Genomic DNA, 5,718 nt, shown 5'->3' on the forward strand with positions numbered 1-5,718 from the left:
GACAAAACTGGGCTATTGTTTTCATAGCCTAATGATCAGAGCTCAGAGCTCATGTTCTTACTTTCAAGCTTCTTGCTTTTTTAGATGGAAACATGTGTCAATACTTGACCTACAAGAGAAAAGTTCCTTCACTCTTTGGGTAAAGCATAATAATGATGGGGGAAAAGAGAGTATTTAAGCATGAATATTTCATAACACCCCAACCTAAGCCAAGGCAACATGAAGTGAGAAAAACAGCAATGAACTTCGTCTCAGAAGATCTAGGTTTGAGTCCTCCCTTCATTGCTCACTAGCTGTGTAGCCCAGAGCTAGTCACCTAAACACTTCCAAGCCTCAGTTTCCCTGTCTATAAAATGGAAGTAACAAAGAGGTCCACTTCATTGGGTTTTGTTAACATTAAATGGTAAATACAAAAGCATGTTGTGAATAATAAGTTATTATTACTGACCATAGTAATAATAATCAAAGAAAAGAGTCTTTTTTCCAAATAAATTATTCATGGATTTTTAACTCATTTCTTTTCTGAATGGATTTCCTACTATTATGGTAATAGCCTCCTCACCATTTCCAGGCAAAAGGTGAGATAAAGGCACTAGAGTCACCTTTCTTGTGAAAGCTTAATTCGAAATAGAGGTGGGCCTGGGGAGGTCCTGAGAAGGATTCATCTGTAACCTAAAAGATTCCCGGTTCTGCAGATGACTGGATAAAGTAGGCCTATATTAGTAACACTTAGAGCAGATACCCCTGTGCCCCCCTCAAGTTTGACCCTATGCACCCAAAGCCCACTGAAACCAGTAACTGGAATTTTCTGGTGGTCAGATTTTAAATATTCATTAAGGGGAATTTTTTTCACTTTACATACTGTGAACTTATCTAACGTCTCTATGCCTTAAATAGAGATCATCCCCTGGATTGTATGAGTGTGTCCCAATTTACTTTTTTCCAGAAAGTATAGAAAAAGTAAACAGTGTCTGTGAAAGCTTAAAACTCCTTTGTCTTCCCTTTCCTCCTTTTATTTCTCCACTTACGAATAATCAGCCATAAATACCCAGGAACAAAGAAATTTTTACATATTATATAAGCTTGCGGAAGAAATTACCTAAAACCAAGGACTTGGGGATTTCCTAATAAGGCTGAAAAGCAGTGACTATTTCTAGGCATCTTCCCTTAGTGACAAAAGCTCTCCTTAAGTTGTCATTGTCATTTCCATAACGCTTAGATGCTGTGATTTTAAAGTGTATGTATTGTCTGCAATACACAGCACCACGCTGATGAGGGCTGCAAACATTTCCTTGTAGAGTTTAGGCTTTCGTCCCTCCTGTCAAGGTTGGTAAGTGTCACTGTCTTCATTTCTGCCTGCGTTTCATGTGGATCTGGACATTAACTTCTGTACCAATTTCTATGAATACTCATCGCAACCTTGTTGATCATCAAGCCTGACAAGGTTACACTTGAGAATGTGAAAGTCAGCTAAGAGCAAATCGGAGAAGTGTGGTCAGGGTAGTGTCTGGATGTCCCTGGGCCTGTGAGAGAAGGGGTTTGTGGTCTTCGTTGCATCCCTGAAGCCCACCCCACTTTCCCAGTTCCTGGCCCTGTGTCCAGGGCACCCACCCAGCCTCGTCACATTTTCTGTGGCTCTAAACACTGAGTTACAGACCTGTGCAAAAGAAAACATGTCATTGGAAGTTGGACATGGACAATTTGTGCAACTACTTACCTGCTCCAAAGTGTTATTTCCTCAGCTATAAAATGTAAAAAATACCAACAACATATGGCACCTTCTTATGTTTTTGGGGCAGGGGATAGGGGAGGTTAAGTGGTGTAACTTCTTTTAAAGGCCATTTGTTATCAAGAGCCTTTAAAATGTCTAGACCATTTAACCAGGTAATTTCACTTTGGTGACTCTATCCTGAAGACATAATCTGAAATGCATATTCCCAAGTGTGTCTTCCCCACAGCATCTCTCTCTCCCAAAACTCTCTTTAACACAGTGATCCTTCAGCTCTTCTGTCTTCCGTCTCCAACTCTCTTTCCCTTATTTACCTAAATACACTTCCCTCTATCATCAGCAAGGATTCTTCTTCTTCTTTCAGTGAGTGGAACCAAGCAGGCAAGTGCAGAATTCTCTTTGGCAGTAAGGAAAGAAGTGGAACACCTACCTCATACAACTGGAAAAAAAAAAAAGTCAAATAACCTTTGTATTGAAGTATATCAGATCACAGAAGATTTAATGCTCTGAGCATAAAGATACCTTACCTGATTCTTCTGTTTCTACTTTCACTACTTTCTTCTACTCAACAAATATGTATTAAATACTGACTTTGTGCCCAGTACTGTTCTAGTTGCTGGGAGAGGTAGAGCTTACATTTAGTAGGGAATAGACAATACGTATATGAATATATGATCAAATTTACATTTTTACAGGATCACCCAGGTCACAGTGTATAAATTAGAGATCAGTTCTGGGCTGTGGTAGAATTAGTCCAGGGAGAGGTGGTGCTGGTTTAGACCAGAGTAGAAGCAGTTGAAATGGTGAGAAGTGATTGCAATCAGAGTGGATTTTAAATGTAGATCTAACAGGATTTGCCAATTAATTGGTTGTGAGGGTATGAGGAAAGCAATGATAAAATGCCAAAATATTTTTCCTGAGCAGGAAATAGTGATGCCATTTACCGAGATGGGAAACACTGGAGAAGGAACATGTTTGGGAAGAAATCAAGAGTTTTGTTTTGGACATACTAAGTTTAAAACGACCATTCCATATCCAAGGGCAGATGCCAAGTCGGCTGGAAGGTAGGGGAGAGCTCAGAGCTGGACTTGAAATTATAGAGTCCTCAGATTATAGATGGTATTTTAAAATATGTGATGGATAAAATCATTTAAGGAATACAGAGTAGATAGAAAAGAGAAGTGGACCAAGAGGGGACCCCTGCATCATTCCAAAATTTAGAGGTTCAACAAGAGGAGGAGGATCCAGAGAAGGTGCCTAAGAAGGAGTAACTGGTGAAGCAGGGGAAACTAGAAGAGCCAGGCGTCTCGAAAGCCAAGAGAAGTAAGAGGATTCTCAGAAGGAAGGCATGAGGTAGGCGCCAGGTGCTGCTGAGAAGTGAGACGTGGTGACCTCCACCAAGTGACAGGTATGAAAACCTGATTACAGTCCATCCAAGACAGCATGCGAGGGGAGAAAGCAGACATGGAGAAGGCAACTCTCTTGAGAAGCTGTGCTCTAAAGGAGAGAAACATGGGGCAGTAGCTGGAAGAGGATGATGTAACCAAGACAACATGAAAAGGAAAAATACAAGGAGGTCCTTGAACAAAAAAAAAGGTTAAGAAACCACTGCTTTAAACATACTTCTAAAGAAAATGAACTAAGAATTCATTAGAATCTGATAGTTCGATCACGCCCTGAATCCAGTGCTCTGGTCATATCACTCAGAGACACTGAGTCAACTTGATGCCAAAAGCTTTCTGGGTCCTGAACCTACAGTGTCTTCTCATATCTGTCCTCTTGCACAGCAACTGCTGAAGGTGTTTCCCACAGGTTTTTACCCCCTCCAAATGTCTCTTTTGACCCCTCCATGTTGGAAAAGAAAGAAGTAGACAAGATATCCACACCCTGAGGTCATAAAAACTTGTGATGAGAATCTATCCAATCAGAAAGAAGCAATTTTCCCTTTCACTTTTTATTTTAATTTATTAAATTAAAATTTTTAAACTTTACATTGAAGCTCTGGACTAGTGGCATAAAAATAGCAGAAAGGCAATGAAACACTATCTGTCTCTCAATTCGGACAGGCGTTTTTCAAATACACTGGAAATCTGACTGACCATGACCATATTGAGTACAACAATTTTTGATATAGTGAGAAACTCAACATAGCTACAACTAGTCATTCTTTTGTTAAAATAAAATGTTTGTATTCATATCTTCATAAATTAAAATATAACTCTCTCACATTCCTCAATTTCCTTCTGTATTCTCTCCCCTTTCTATGAATTTAAACACCCACCTTGTTAAAATTCTGTTGCTCCCTTAAATTGTATTTTAAAAAATGGCAAGCACACTTTTCCCTAAAGGGGAGAATGACATGCTACAATTTACCCACAGTTTCACACATGAAGGCACAGCCTGTGGTTTCCTTTTTACTCTTAAAGAGTGCAATATCAACTTTCTAAATGAAAGCTTGAAATTTATACACAATGGCACCCTAAACAACTCACCAGGGAAAACGCTGCAACCTACAGCTATTACAGTCTGCCTATAATTCAAAATTTATCCAAAGCTGTTTCTTAGCAGGACATAGATCTCCAAACACAATCATTTTTACCAATCTTTCTTTTAAGGTTTTGGTTTTATAAAATTGATTTAGAGTAAATCTGTGACAGGATGACAGAGAGAATATTGTATCCCTTTCCACTGAGATCTAAGTTCAAGAAATGCAGGGGTGGGGTAGGGGGTGAAGTATTTTTAAACTGACAGCAAACTTCCCCTTCCAGAAAAAAAAAAAATTGTCTTTCTTAAGTGAAAGTCTTTTACAACCTCTTTGGTTATGAAAGGGAAAACCATACAATACCATGATCAAGGACAAGACGATGAGAGAGCTGAATTGTTCTACAAGTTTTTTTTAATTAAATGAATTTTGATTTGACAGGGCAGCTCAGGGGAGGGGAGAGAAGAAAGAGAAAGAGAAGGCTAGTAATTGGCAGTAGGATAGGGAGCTGGACTTTTCAAAATAGGGGCAAATAATATTCAATTTTAAGGAAACTGCTATAGGTATTTCATTTCTATCAACTCCCATTTTTACAACGGAATATTTATGAAAATTCCCTGCTTTTAAGAGTGGTGTCTGAGGTAAATTAAGGGGAAGACATCATGTTGCATGTTTTGATTGATTCTGCTCATAGAGAAGGGAATGGACACAAGAATCAAGATGGACAGTAATTTGAAAATTCTGCAGAAGCAGGAAATCAGACCAATAGATGACTGAGGACCAAGTCCTCCCCTGAGACTCCTCAGAGACGTTAGAGGACACTGTGTCACTTAGGGTTTGTCAGACAAGCAGAATCCCTGCAAGGGCTCACTGTAGGGAATATACCTCATAGAACTGTGGGAGCTGGTGAGGAATTCCATGGAAGGGTTTTGCCTCCAAGTCTATTGTGGCCCTGAAGCCTCTGTGGATCTACAGAGCCAGCAATCAAGAGGAAAACCTGGATGCAAATGGGAGAGAGTAAGAACAAACTGAAGCCCTCATCCATCTCTCACCACCTCCAACTTCAGCAACACAGGTGACCTGCAGAAGAAATTGGCACTCTTCACTACGGAGCCAAACACACATCTGGCTTAAAATTTTGAGAAGCTAAAGGAGATAATCCAACAGGAGATGGAAGAGGTGTGGGCTTGGCTGCTGCCACGTGCCAACAAGATGAGCCAGCAGATCAGTGACAAGGTGCATGACCTAAAAGAATGCCTGGCCACCATAGTCAGAAGGTAGAAGCAACCCAAGCATCCATCAACAGATGAATGGAGAAGCAGAATGTGGTATATCCATATAATGAAATATTGTTCAGCCATGAAGAGGAATTAAGTTCTGATACATGCTACAGCATGGATGAACATAAGAAACCTTATACTGAGTGAAATAAGCCAGGCACAAAAGGACAAATAAGTATGATTCCACTTATCTGAAATATCTAGAATAGATAAATTCATAGACAAAA

The sequence above is a fragment of the Choloepus didactylus genome, chromosome 8, assembly GCF_015220235.1.
Source record: "Choloepus didactylus isolate mChoDid1 chromosome 8, mChoDid1.pri, whole genome shotgun sequence".
Classification (NCBI taxonomy): domain Eukaryota; kingdom Metazoa; phylum Chordata; class Mammalia; order Pilosa; family Megalonychidae; genus Choloepus; species Choloepus didactylus.